General features: G+C 49.6%; 1 protein-coding gene across 2 annotated transcripts in view; it reads left to right on the top strand.

The window, feature by feature from the left end:
* PRICKLE2 (prickle planar cell polarity protein 2) overlaps positions 1 to 14739 on the top strand; it is a 108019-nt gene that overhangs the window by 36736 nt on the left and 56544 nt on the right. Inside the window, exon 1 of one of the 2 annotated variants that reach the window (XM_052777756.1) lies at positions 12496 to 12703. The exons of the other annotated variant lie outside the window; for it this stretch is intronic. The gene's annotated coding sequence lies outside the window, so the exon portion shown is untranslated. Of the gene's footprint in view, positions 1 to 12495; positions 12704 to 14739 lie in introns of those variants that run through there. 2 annotated transcript variants of the gene reach the window in all.

Here is a 14739-nt window from a genome sequence, read left to right as displayed (position 1 = left end):
TGGGCTCAATTACGCCAGGTTGGTGCTTTGGTGCAGACGTGAGCTCTTTGACAACGCTCGCTTCCGCACTAATGAGCTGTCTTGGGTTTCTGCATTCAATCCACCCGTACTGTTTTCTCTTCGTGCTACCAGCCTCCCCAGGCTCCTCTCATTTAAGTAGCCCTGTTTAAAAGCAGCAGTGCAGATGAGAGCGTAATGATCTTCTCCTGGTCCTCCTGATGCTAAAGTTTATTTGGGAGGTGGTGTACCCAGTCAGCACTATCAGTTTGTAAACTGAAAATGTTAAACACAACTATACTTTTGATATTCCTCTGGAATCTGTGCAGACCTCTTTAGAAAGGGGGCTTCCAGCTGAGTTTGGGTTTTTTTATTATTATTACTTTTTATTTTTTACCTTGAAAACCCTGCCAGCATCAAGGCCACGCTGTGCCAGCATCATCATAGGCGCTGCTTGCTACCCGGCTCTGCATTTTGCCCTGCCTCTCCTCGGATGGTGCATCTGCTCAGTTATCTCACACCCGCCCATCCCTTCTTAGGTCTCAGCCTGTCTCACCCAGGCTAGTTTTTTGGAAGGGGGATGCTGCGAGGAGCCACTCGGGCATTCCAGCGTGCCGGGCTCCCCTGCATCCCGCATCCCGCAGCAGCGGGTCCTGGGTCCCAGTGCTGGTGCTGGCCCCAGCGAGGTGGCTGGGATAACTTGTTCCTGCAGCTGGCAGCAAAACGATGGCGTGGCTTGATTTTGTTCACTTGCTGGGAAGCTAAACCCATCCCTGGACGTGGATTTGGGAAGGCAGATGCCTCTCGTGCCAGCACGGCTTCAGGAGTTAGCTTGCTCTACAAGACACTACCAGGTGAGAGGGATGTTTTGATTATAATTATCTTAATGCACTTTAAACCTGGAGGTTATTCTGCAGCTTGCAGAATGGTTTTAAAAATCCTGTCCTACAGGCTTTCCCTGTGTGCTGGGTTTTTTAGTACCATTAGCGGGGAGCACAAAACTGTGTGTATTTTTCTTTCTGTGTTTCCTGATATTTAACCTAACAATCTAATGTGCTTAAAATAGCCAATGCTCTTCCTAAGGCACAAATACAATTTATTTGTTAAACATTCAGTTTTTAGTTTTTCAGGCTGCTGCTTTTTCTCTAAAAAACAGGTCTCGTGCTGCAAAAAAAAATGCAAATGTAGTCATTACTTAGGAAAGAGAGGGTTAGTTGGCAACTTACGTATGTTTTTGTAGGAATAAGTACACAGGGCACGAGTCTTTAGCCCAGTGGAAGTGCAGTTGCTGTTACGCAGTACTTTGTAGCCTTTGCACTCTGATTTCATAGCACTGTAGATGCCCAGGGAAGGTCTAAGCAGAGCCCGAGCCCTGGCTGTCGTGTATATATGCAAGAAGAAGTAAATCCCAGCAGTCTGGATTGGCACTGTTAGCTTACGGCCTGTCTCTTGGATACCTCTTGAGAGAAAAGTCAAAGGTCCCTGAAAGCCATCTAGTCAAGGCAATCCAGGAGCAATTAAAAGCGTTCAGGTGTCCGTGCCGCACAGTGGGTTGCGGGCATTAATGCCTAAAGCATTATAAAGCAAACGGGAGAAAGGCACCAGGACTGAGGTTTAAAATGGAAAACATCTGAAGCGTACGGATGAGAGCATCGCCTCCCGCTGCCAAACGTGCCTGAAGCCCCGTGCGGCCGCTCGCTGCCTCCTGGCCGGGGGGAGAGAGCTGCGAGGCCAGCGGTGGGAGGTGTGTGGGTACCCCACGGGGCTCGTTAGCTGTCGGCGGGGAATGAGCCTCATCTGGGGTCTCGCTTGTCCGCTGGGCATCTTCGTCCCCTGGGCATCCTCATCCCCTGGGCATCCTTTCTAGGCAGAGGCTGCCCTGGAGGCTGGCTGGAGTGAATAGAGTCATCGGGAGGGCTGAGGCACGCTCACGTTTTGCCTTTGCTGCGTGATAGTGGGGTGTCGCTTTAAACAGGGTTTCTTGATGCGATTTCCACTCTTCCCCATCCCCTCGGGATTTCAGCATGTCTGAGGCAGGCAGAGCAGGTTTCCTAGGAGAGAGACGGTGCAGCGCTGCGCCCGCTCGCCCGTCCCCATCCCCGGTGGCACGTCAGCGGCTATCGCAGCACCGTGACATCCCGCCCTGGCGTTATCCGCCCGCAGCGCTGGAAACCTTGTGAGCCTGAAAGAGTTGGGGGGGGAAAAAAGATGCCGCTGTGAAAAGGGCATGGGGGTGTCGTCGTGCCAAACCCACCGAGGCTGAGCGGGGGTTCAGCCGGGACCCTGGTACACGTCCCAGCCGCGGAATAAAGACGCGTTGGGAGGAAACTCTCCAGCAAGCGATGCCGTTGCAGGGAAGAGAGAAGGAGAAGAAGCCATCCGTGGGTCGGGCAGCCCTGGCCACCCCCAGAGCTGTTGGCGTTTGTCATCCTTCCCCCAGTCCAGAGACACCAGTTTGGGTTTTCTGGTGGTATCGCTGAGATGGGCCATTCCCAGCTGGCAGGACACTCAGGGGTTAATTCTGAGCATCCTTCCACTCTTTCAGTAGAAGGACAGCAAGCCCTAGCAGTGTTTTGTTTTTAACATCAGTTGGCCAGTACAAGAAAAGTGATGTCAGAAAAAACCATCTTTCAGTGACAATGTGATTAATTCATTCTTAAGGAAAGGAAAAAAACAAAGGATTGGGTATTTTTTTCCCTTTTTTTGCCGTTGCCTAAAGATGGCCTGACAGTAAAGAACCAGTGATTAATTGCACCGAAAGAAATATAATAGACACCTTTTCTTGGCATCATCTGTATTTTGTGTGATTTTGCTATTATCTCGTTGGCTCAGTGCAGAAAAATTATCTCTGAGGCCGCTGTAAGGGATGTTAACTTCCTTTTCCTTATATTACAGATTGATCTTTGATATCTGCTTTTCTCTGGGAGGTCTTTTATTCCCACAAGTGATAGAAACCTTCTGCTGTTTTCCATATATTGCACTTAAGTAGTTCAATACCTTTTGGAGCCTGTATGGGAACATTTAATAAAGACGCGATGATTGCCATATTTTGAAGGTTATATGGTATGAGAAATTATATATTGTTTTACTAGCTGAATATATCTATGCTGTTGATTTCAGATAAACCAATATTTTTCTAATAAGGCGGAGAAATGATACCTTTTTTTGTTACTTATATCCTCTAGAGTGTGAATATTTTTCCATCCGTGGTCTCCAGTAAAATGGATTTTCAGTCTCTCTGAAATTTCAGCCCAAGTCTCAGCAATATTTGCTTAAGAGTAATCAGAGTATTACTGAAATCTCTGTTCAAAGCAACAGTGACCTTACCAGTGGTAAGCAATAATTGGATTATTTTCAGAGATGTAGGAAGATTCACTGTAATAACAAAAGAAGAAATACCAAATGATAACACCACTTGTCTGCAGCACTGTAAGCCGCAGCACTTTCCGTAGGATAGTTTAATAGCTTAGCATATTATGAATACTGAGTAGAAAAGCAGAGACTTGGGGAATAGATGCTGCCTTGCAGTTTGGGGTGATGCACGTGCTTATGTGGGGGGTTCTTTTGTTGATGATGATGATGGGGGTTCTTTTGTTGATGATGATGATGATGATGATGATTATTATTATTATCATAGTACTTTGGCAGGTTGTGATGCTCTGTATGTATAAAACTTGCACCTAGGGCAGCGGTCACCTGCCTGCAAGGTGAGTTGCAGCGAGCACTGCCCTCACCTTGATGGTACAAGCAAATGCGCGGCCCAAAATGTACCTGCGCGTCCTGGGTCCGTGCTGCCCGCAGCTTGGCTGCGGTTGGGTGCCACCGCCGTGCCGTGGGTTCGGCAAAGCCGATTTCTTGCCGTGGGTTTCTCAGCGGTGTGGGTGCAAGTTAGCCGGCAAAGCCTGCAGGCACGGGCTGCCCTGGGGGTGCGGGAGCAGCATCCCCGTGCAGCGCGGGGCAAATGCCGGTGGGCTTTCTCCCGGAGAGGCTGAGCTGCTGCAAAGACAACTTGGAAACCATTTGGAAGAGCAGATCCATACGAGCACAGTGTCTGGCGAGCCCGATTGCCTTGCTCTCTGCTTTTAATTGTAATGAATTATATGGCTCAGCACGGCGGGGTGCCGAGCCTCTTGGCTGAAACTTGTGTAATTCACGTAAGTGTTTACACAAAAGCCAAGTAAATGTTAAGCTTCCTACAGATTTCAATATACACGAACCCTTGTTTGTATTCGGTTTGGGAGACAGGCGGAAGCAAAGCGGCGCGTATGGCTGTGCGTCTGGGCGGGGGATGTGTGCACATATGTGAACTGCACGTGTTAAAAGACATGTAAAAAATATGACCTTTAACTTTCCCTGGAGTGGGCTTTGCAGTGACCCGTCTGGTGTCCCCCCCCAAAAAAGAATTCTGTATAATTTTGGTTTATTAAGAGATGCTCACGGGCACAGGGGAGTTTTTGCCTCTTGACCACTAAAAGGAGACTTGTGCCGCCGAGGCTACCGGCGTCCTTTGAAGTCCTCCCGTGTGCCCACGTGACGCTTCTAATTACTGCAAATGAGCCTTCTGCAGCACAGGCTGCTGTGTAGTTCAAACCAACGCTGCTCGCCAGATGGGATCCCTCCCAGGCTAGACCTCGGCCATGTCCGTCCCCACGACGGTGACAGGGAGCACGTCACACGAGCGGGACGAGACGTTGGTCCTGACCTCTGACGGCACCTGGTTGTGGAGCAGAGGGGCCTTAGCCCGGCCGTGCCGTGGTGCCTTTGGGAGGTGAGCCTTGGCTCTAACACAGGGTCCGGCCGTGCAGAGCAGCGGGTCTCTTGGCCTCCCCTTGACCTGAGAGGAGCTGAAATTTGGGACCTTGCACGTCCGCCAAGCCCTTGTTGTTGTCCTGATGGGGCCAGGTTCGCTTTGAAATAACAACACCGAACCAGGCTGTTAGAGAATTTGCATTAAGATGATTCCCTGGGCACAGTGCAGCCAGGAGATCTGTATACCTGGATGTAATTTTATTTTTAGAAAGCATGTTAAGGAGCATAACGACCTCATTACCATGCCAATTGCAGCCCTGCCTGTTTAAGAGTATTTAATTGTTTTCACTCCCTGTGCACAGCCCTTTTGGTGGATAGGGCAAAAGCAGGAGAGGAAGGGAGTTTGTGTGACTGGAAACAATAAGGATGCTGAAGCAGAAAGCAAAGTGCTTGTCTTGAAGCATCCCTGTAAGATTCCTTCCCCAAAGCATCCCAATACTCAAGGTACCCAAGGAACCCGCAGTGTTTTGGAGCCCTTTCCTCCACAGAGGAGAGGCGGCTTCTTCTCCCATTGCCTTCTGAGGAGCCACAATTTTTTCCTCTTTTAGGCTCTCTCCTGGTGGGGGGGGAAGTGTTTGAAAGGCAACCCAAGCTCCCATTTCATCAGATGGTGCTGGGAGCTGGGGATGAAGGAGAGGTAAGAGAACTGCCCCATCAGCCTTGCTGCCAAGCGGGCAGTTCTGCGGCGTCGGAACGCTGACCCTTCCCAGCCACTCCCCGGGGTCTTCTCTTGTGCCTGCTTGCCTTGAGTATTTTTAGCCTCCTTACCGCTCCTGTGCAAGGAAGAATGCATAAAAACAGGTAAAAGAGAGAGGAAAGGAGAAAAAAAAAAAAAAAAAAAGGACTTATGTTTCTCTGGCAGTGGTTTTCTAAGGAGCCCTGATTATTCAGCAGCAGTGGAAAAAACTGCAGAAGATGTAAATAATCTTCAGGATTATGCTAAAGCCAAGCTTCAGTCATTTTCCTGGAAAAAAAAAATGCATGAGGCCTGTTCATTTAATAACGATCAACCAGAATTTCTCTAGGGCTTCTTATATTTTCATGAAAAGGATCAGTTGTCTTGAAGAGAAATGGTAATTCTGGTATCTACAAATACCCTTTGGTTGGAAAGCATGTGGTTCAGGTTGGTTCTTTGTTTGGGCTTTTTCTTCCCGTTTTCTTTTTGTGATACTATCGTACATTCACATCCACAGTTACACACTAAAATGATCAAAAGCAAAGAGTTGGTTTATCGTGAAATGGCAAACCATGGCTGCACTCTGTGGTATAGGCTATATCGAGATAAAAACACTACATGATTTTTAGCCTTCCCTGTGTTTATATTTGGTGCCAGAGGTACTTGAGCGATTTTGCAAAGTGTGTATACATTGCAGTCAGGCTTTCCAAAAAAATCGCGGTATCTTTTGACATCTATACAGGATCTTACTTACCCTGCTGGGCTTAATTTTAGACTATCGAGTTTATCGTTCAAGGAGGAAAAAATGGTTTTGTTGTGTGCTGTATTTAATCAAGTGCAGCAAAAAACTATCACAGGCATCGTTCATCTTCGCAAGCCAATTTTTGTTTCCATTTTAGTTGTAGAAGAACCCTGCCCTGGTAAAATGGACGCATTTATTGTGCGGATCTGATGGCACCAAGATTATGGATGCTGGCAGGTATCGGCTGGTTTGTGGGAGCAGTCCCCATACGGATTTTTGTTTCATGGGGTTTCAGCATTGAGAACTGTGTGTTTAATCATTGTAGAAATGCCAGGAGCCAGGGATTTGGGGATGCTTGGAAATAAGGGAAAGTGCACGGCATTCCCGTTGCAGCTTCCAAAACACGAGATGTGCTGCAGAAGCCTGAGACCGCTGGGTTTCCAGCGACTGGCAGGGTTTAGGGTGCTCATACATCCTTAGACAGCCTTTATCCTTCCTATCCATCCATCCTCCTGAGAAGCTCCATCCGTGGTGGAGGCGAGAGGTGCTCATCCCTTTCCTGGTGAACCCAGGTGTGATGAAGCAGTTGCTGGTACCAGGCGTGGAGGAGGTCTGCGGTCCCTCTCCGCTCTGCTCCTGCTCCGTTCCTCAGGCTCTGGGTGTTTCTGTGGAGCTCAATGCCCGAGGTGATGAGAGCGGGGTGAAGAAGGGAAATGTCCACCATGACTCGTGGCAAGGGACCACTCGGTCCAGCGACGAGCATCTCTCGTCTGCGCGGGGCATAGCCGAGGTTACGCTTCCCAGCGGACAAAGCTGCAGCTGAAGTTTCCGCTGTGGGGAAGCCTGTTGACTGCAACTACAGAACGTTTTAATATTTAATGAAGACTTGAAGAAACGTCGTGATTCACCCATCTGGGCTTCAGTGGCGCACGGGTAGTTTGGAGCGTGCTTCAGCCGCTGCAGCGATCGCATGTGCAAAGCAGCCGGTGCGGTGCCTGGCTGGCAGCAGCCTGAGCAACAGGGCTCCTCGCTTCTGTAAATTTTGGGCAGACCGACAGGAAAATCCAAGCCCCGAGCGTGGTGTTCATAAAAATGCCTGGCTTTGTACCGGACAGCCCTTTGCGTGGTGGGGATGCTCTGATTTATTGGCGCATGGGGCTTGTCGAGGTGGGACGGTGGGGCTCGCATTGCTCAGGAACAAATTCCGGTAATCACTACCCATAGACCTCTCTGGGGTTTCATTTCCAGCAGCCCTTAATTCAAGAAACAGGTTCTGTCACTCTGGGTTCAGCCACAGGCAAAGAAATGGATGAGGGAGAAATAAGTGGTATGTCCTAAGCTGTGGGAAGGAAGCGGTGGTATTTTTCATAATTTGATGCATTAAAACTGTAATCTTCCAGTTCTGTTTCTGAGCATCCTGGCTGTCTCATATATCTGTGGGCTCCTACAGCAATATATTCTTCTCCAGGTTCACACATGCTATTCTGGCAATACCAAAAAAAAAAAAAAAAAAGAAATAAAAGGCTTGGGAGGGGGCAGGGAGGGGATGTGATGCCAAGTGGAACAGCTCTGTCTTACCCGCCTTGAAGAGAAATCATCCGAACGCTAAAGGAGACAGGCTCCATTGCGCAGATTAATGTGCAGTGTTTGAAAGCAGCCAAGAACGTTTTATACACACACACGGCAAGGCTGGAAGGAGCTGGGCGGTTCATCTCTGCAGAAGCTATTCCTTTCCCTAAGAGGGCATTTTCAAAAAAAAAAAAAAAAGGAGAGTACAAAGGTCTCCGGGAGCACTTAGCCACTCAGGCAGTTTAATTGGCTGAACATAGCGCTTTACAGTTGGGATTAATATGGATATTTCTTAATAATGTGTCACCTTGTCAGGAGTTTCAGGGTCAGGACTGCAAGGCTGCACGGTGCTAGCAACTAAAGTTCTTGCCTTTCCTTCTGGTTTTTATTATTACAATAGCTCCCGTTAGTGCATATGGAAAGGAAGATGTCGTTAAGTTGGTTTCTTCTTTCTTCCCATGGAACTAGTGAAGAAACTGGAAAGACGAGGGGAAGGATGGTCTGCAGAGCTTGGCAGCGACGGCTGTGGCGTGGGTCGGCTCACAGGTCCACGCCAGCTTTGACCTGCGCACCAGGATGCGCAGCCTATCAGCGTAAACACGGTGAGCTCAAACCTAAGCAAATCCCACGAGAAAGCAGATAAAAGAAGTGATTTAGCAGTGCTCAAGATAGCTTAAAAGGACCTGAGACCATTAGCATTTTTACAAGTATTTTACAATTGATCTTACTGCCTTTTATCTCTGTGGGTCTCCCCTGAGTGACCACCAGCACTGGGATGCCCGTGGGGAGAAGGCTGCTCTTCTGTGCCCTGCTCCCAGGCAGCTGGGGCGATGTCTGCTGCCGTTGTTGAGGGTTATTTTGCTTTTTCTCTGTTTTTCTCCTTTTTCCTCACTTTTCTCACCTTCCCTCCCTGTCCAGCAATTTCAGAGGGGGCTCCAGGAAGCCCACATACTTGATGAGCACACATAATTGCCACCAGCCCTAATGGGATGCACTCAGAAGAAGGTTTCTCTAATTTCCCCGTGCTCCTGTCTGCCCCTACCCCCCTCCAGGAGTGATTGCCTTCACGGGTTTATAATCAACGGCTCGCCCACCGCAGAGGAGAGGTTCCTCTGCCTGGAGACGCCGCAGCGCGGAGCAATGAGGCTGAAGCCTTCCCCACTCTCTATAAAGTCGTTAGCGGCACAAAAACGAGCAGCAAGCGCGCAGCTGATAAAAGTCTCAGCAAGGCATTTGCTCCTATAATGACTGTCTTTTATGCATAGATAATTTTGATAGAGTTGCACTTCCGAAGCCCACTGTCACCAGGGTGGTGTGAGCTGACCTGTTAATCGTAAGAGAAATTAATGGGAATTACAGCTGGCGGAGGCCCCGCTCTGAAGAGCTGGTTCAGGGTGTAGCACCCAAGGGGGATTTTAAAAACAAAGCAGTGTGTGTCGTACCTTAGAGCTGCAGATAAAGTGTCAGCAAGTTGGTTCCCAGGGAAGAAGGGAGGAGATAAACTCCAGGAGTATAAACACCAAATTAACAGCCTAATTCTGAGGAGCATGAGCACATGTGCATTTTCATTGCATCCACTTGGTAATTAATGGAGACTTTTAATTTAACCAGGAGGGAGCAGAGGGAGATCAGGGCCACCAGGATTTGCAGCCTTTGTGGTGGCTGTATCCAAAGGAGACCCAGATGAGATGGTCCTATTGTTACCCCTCTTGATGGTGCTGCTGTGGTGTAAACTGGTTTAGCACCATTGACTTGAAGTGAACTGAAATCAAAGGATCCCTGCTGATGCTTTACACCACCTGAGGTCCTGGGTGTCTCCAGATATTACCAAACAGCTACTAGATACTTCACAAAGTGTTTCCTTCAAGTTTTCTTTTTAGGGTAAGTTTCCTTTTAAAATGCCATATATTCATGTAGTCTGCAAAGATTAAAAGAATAGCTTATGTCTTCTGTACAGAAGACCCATAAAGTCCTTAAATATGCTTTATATTGGTGCTTCTCAAAGGAAGAGTTGATTGCCTGGTCTTAAATATCCCAAATGTGGTCCCTGTGTGCCTGAAAACGCATACACAAGAGCTCTCTGAAGAGCAGTCAGAGAGGCTGCTCAGAGAGACTGTCCTTAGAAGTTTATGAAGAATAACACAGCAAGTTGCATTGAAATGCTGTTGTCATTTGTGCATTTAAAATGCACGTGCAGTCTGGGGTTTGGAGGAAACAACAGCAATTAGTCAGCGCTGTTAATAAGGAGTATGTTGCTGGGAAGGGGACAACGATGATAAAACGAGTCATTTATTCTTTAACGATAAAAGGAAGATAAATGGCATTTGGTCAGTTCCATGTGTGCACTTCAGGAGTTTTTAAAGTCTGTTTACCAGTTTTGGGACTAATCCGATATGGAGGAGGGGCAGGTTTTCTGCAGAATTCACAACCGGTTTGTACTTTGGGAAATGTGATGAAGTCATCCTCTTCCAGGGCAGCTGGAAAGCCCTGGGCGAACGCAACGTCCTTCCCCAGCGCAGGCGCTGGTGGGACCGTGGCAGTTTTTCTGTCCACGTCGGCTCCCTCTGGCAGCGGTGGGATTCCCCGTTTCGCCGCTGAGCAGCGATGGTCCCGCAAGCGCACGGGGAGCAGCGTGGCCAGAGGAGGAGGACCTGTCTGCAGAGAAAGGGCTGTTTTGGGAGCAGCTGAGCAGGTACCTGGAGCTGGGCATCCCGGCTGGCAGCGCTGCCCTGCGGCCGCAGCGATGCTCTGGGACGGTGCTTTCCTTCCATGCCAGAGGCCAGCAACGTGGGTCGGGACCCGAAACCTGCAGCCTGAGCACGTTGCAACGGCTGTGGCTACGTGGACAGAGCCCTTACCCACCGGTCTGCTGTGGGATGGCAAACCAGGGGGTGAAAGCCCCCACGCAGAATACATGTCCAGGAAAGGGGGAGCACCTCTTGTAAATGAATAATTTCTCGTTGGGACCCTCAGGATGTCATTTAAGGACTTAAGACCAGGAAAGAAAGTACACTGCGCTGCTCTCCGTTGTCGCTATCTCTGGCTCAGCTGAGGCTCACACTGGGTGGCACGTGGGTGGCTCTAACTCTGCGTTTGTTATGGGGAAGCTCAAAAGGTCTCCGTTTGCCATCCGATGTCTAGTGGTGAGGTGCTGCTGCTCACCTCCCGAACAACCCGGGAAGAATAAAGCAGCAAGGAAAGCCCAGACTTGCAGGGGGAGGACAAGGAGAACATATTTTGGGTAGTCTGTCAGTCAGCTTGACACTAATTGGTTGCAGTAAGTAATCGTTCTCCATGTAAATTAGACTCCAATTTCCTCTGTAGTCTGTCTGTTTGCTGTGTGGGCTTCGGTCTCTAATTAGGCTCTCACATGGTGAACCTGGGTTGTAAGCTGCTTCTGTTCCTGGAGAGCCAGGCTCAGCCCTCCCTGAGGCTGCCTGCGCTCTTCAAGCCCCGCTCCCGAGTGGGATGGTTCTTGGATCAACACTGCCAAGTTCAAAATAAATTCTTCTTTGAATGTATGTTTCGATTATTTCCTTATTTAAAGCTTGCTACAGCGGGGTGGGGGGGGGGCGGGGGGTAAAATGCAAGGGGTCTTACTGGACTTACAATGGGAATACCCTTCGGAAACGCTTCCTCTGCGTTTCTGGAAGCCCTGCTCGCTCCTCCATGAATAGACCTCATTGAATCGTTAGCCTCTGTGAAGGCCAGAGCAGCTTGCCTGCATCTGGATCCTGCTGCCTGTCCGCCGGGACACCTGGAGCGCGTACCGCTCGCTCCAGCCCCCTCGCTCGGAGGTAGCTGTATGTGCGCATTCAAAGCTCACCCAAACACCGGCCCACGTTCTGGAGCTGCTCCAGGGTTGCACATCTGTAACGGAGTGCAGAAATGTGCAGTTGCACGAGAGGCTCTTATCCCCAGCCATCCGTTGTTCGCAAATGAAGGCAGGGTTTCTAGGTTGCTGCCTGCAGTGGGAAGCTGCCCGCGGTGTAGCTCTGTGGTTTCCAAGCTGCTGCAAATAGCCCCCACCTTAGCCCGAGCGTCAGCAGCGAATGCCGTGGTCAAGCATCTAGATTTGTGTGCAGTGGAGAAAAACGTGTCTCTACAGCTAACGTCTGCGCCAGGCTGCAAAAAAAAGGAAAAACATATGTGTCAGCCAGCCAGGCTGTTTGCCAGCAGCACTTTATGATTCAGTAGTTACCTTTGTGAAACTCGGTATAACTCCAGGAACCACGTGCTAACCGTTTCTATAAACCTCCTCCTTATGTGATACAGTCCTGACCCAGATGTGTCAGCGGTACGGTTGGGCATTCTGATAAATACTGGGTTTATTGGTATCCTGATATTTACCTTATTGACTTTTGATCCGGTGATACACGCCGGGAGTTGCTGGCTTTCGTCAGTGCACTCCCAGGGCTGTGGTCCCCTCGAAGCAGGCAGATAAGAAACTCTTTTGGGAGAAAGAGGTGAAGCAAATTGAGCGTGGGGCTTTTTTATTGCTTCTCTTCACGTGATTTACATATTGGCAAGGTAGCTTTGCTTTTATACCGCTAGTCAAAACTGGAAGGGATGTTGGCTCCGTGGAGAGCTAAATTTGGGTAAAGAGACAGGATTGGATTAGGGCTTACGATTTTTCACCAATAAGCTAAAACTGCGGCGGGCGTCACGCCGCCAGCTGGGGCAGCAGCCGGGGAGCCTTCCCTCCCCAAATGACCGCAGCCGTTCTCCGGCTCGCAGGCAGCCTCCCAGCCCGGGCACCGCCGCCGGAGGATGCACCGTGGTCCACGGCACCGAAGACGCTCGCCTCGCCACTGCCCATCCTTCCCATCCTTCCTTCCCATCCCTCCCTCTGCCCTTACCCGTTACGCGGGGGTTTGCCAGCGTGTGAAGTGAATGCCTGTTTAGCCCGGGTAAGTAGTCGCACCCGATTTATAGCCTATGAAAGTATAAGCCGCTTTAATGCTGTACAAATGTTTGCGTTGGGGAATGATTTTCTTTTTTCAGCTCTGATTCCTGCCTGCCTTTGTAAGCGCTGGTTCTCGCTGCAGGCAGGCGCTGCCGGGGGCCAGGCATGGCCCCGCCGCCCCCCCTCCGGAGCAGGGATGTGCCGTATCCCTAGCTAATATTTGACGCAGAGGACATGGTAAAACTTTTCCTTGATGCAAACGTGACTTCTCTCGCCAGCCCCTGAGCTGCTCCTGCTTTTTTTTTTACACTGTTGAAAAAACCCCCGAAGAGTAAAACCCTGCGGGAGGCTGGAGCTTATCTTCGGCTCTGGGTTTCCAAACTTGCTGTGTGTCTTCTCAGCTGTTGCAAGGATTTGTGTGGAATGACAAAATGCGAATTTTGAACCTTTGGCAGCTGTGTTTAGTACAGGATAAAGGGTTATTTTTAACTTTGGGATGTTGGATTTTTTCTGTCTTTGTTCACATGAATTCAGGAGAAAATGTCCAGTTCCTTTGAGGCAAAACAAAGGCTTCTAAGTACTTAATCAAACTTGCCGAATTCAATTGCTTTTGGATACTTTAGGACTTAAGCAGATAGGAGGCTGTGTTAGTGACAAACAATATGTTTGGTTGGAAAAAGGGTGTTCATTCCTGCCGGAGAAGGCAGAGGAGCACGCAGCCTGCCGGACGCCTGCTCTGGGCAGAGGTCCTGGAGCTGTTTGCTGGGTGGGGGTGTTTAACAGCACCCTCTGTTTGCCTTTGTTTAGGCAGCGCAAATTATTTGTGTGCTTTAGGATTCCTTCGGTCTTCCAGCAGATCTTTTATCTGTGCAACTGGTGGAGTAATTAGAGAGAAAGAGATGCGGTGCTGCTGTGCAAACACCCCCTTGGGGGGTTGGGGAGAGAAATCACAGAGTCTGTCCCAGGAGCAGCTGGCTGAGGAGCAAAGTCAGCACAAGACGCCAAAAGCAAAACGCTTATGGCCCAATGTATTTGACTTTATTTCTGCAAAGGGGTTGTTCCCCCTCCCCGCTGCCGAAAACAGGCAGGGACTGCGTCCTGGGGCGGAAGACTGCGCTGCTTCTTACGGCGAATTTCTCTCAATGTGTGAATCGTTCACTTGGGATTTTTGCAGTGGCGGCTGGGGGATGATTAAATATTCCATCTGTGGGAAATTACCAGGAGATTTGAGTATTTTCCTCAGTGGCTGGTGGCACCAGCCATGGGGTGACATGGGAGCCTCCCTGCGTGTAGATCAGCCCACCTGGAGGTTTAGAAGGCTCCAGTTGCACGAGCATATTTTTGCTCTGCTACCATTTAAATAATGGCAGCAACATGCTGATTCCTCTAATGGTCTTGATTAAGTTATCGGTTATTTCCTTAATTAGCTACTTGATCTACTTACACCTTAAATGAGTCTATTTGTTCACCCAGAGGAGGGGAAAAAAAAAAAGCTGCTGTTTTTTTGCTTTTAAAAGGTTTTTTCTTTTCCAAAAGGCAGCTGTCATCTTAGGTCAATAAGGGAGCTTCGGTGAGCTGGCTTCCCCAGTGCTGCCACATCAGGGGTCTATGGGACGGTCGTGGTGTCAGCGTGGTGACGAGGGGACCACACCGGCGGTGCTGGAGCATCCTGCCTGCCACCGCCGGGTCCTTCCCCAGCAGAGATGCCCTGGGGGGGGCTGGAAGTGAGCTGCTCTCCAGAGGCTGAGCAAAACAGCACCGTCGCTTTATTCGTGAAGGTGCTGACCTATAAATCCAACCAGCCGTTTTAGGCTGGCCGTGGAAATGTGCTGGCGTTTGCAGATGTGACGCCGAGAGACGGGCATTGGTGCTTCCCAGGGGCTGCCTCTCCTGGCGGCAGCGAATTTTAAACGAGACAGTATAGGTGTACATTTATTCCTGGCATCAGTGTTACGCAGACGAACAAAACATGTTGAAGTGGTCTTCTGAACGCTCTGCTTGTGTGTATTAACAGGGCTGGGGATGGGGTGGTGTCTCAGG

The sequence above is a fragment of the Harpia harpyja genome, chromosome Z (assembly GCF_026419915.1).
Source record: "Harpia harpyja isolate bHarHar1 chromosome Z, bHarHar1 primary haplotype, whole genome shotgun sequence".
NCBI classification, from domain to species: Eukaryota; Metazoa; Chordata; class Aves; order Accipitriformes; family Accipitridae; genus Harpia; species Harpia harpyja.
The sequence above is the reverse complement of the archived record's forward strand: the minus strand, read 5'-3'. Positions and strand labels throughout refer to the sequence as shown.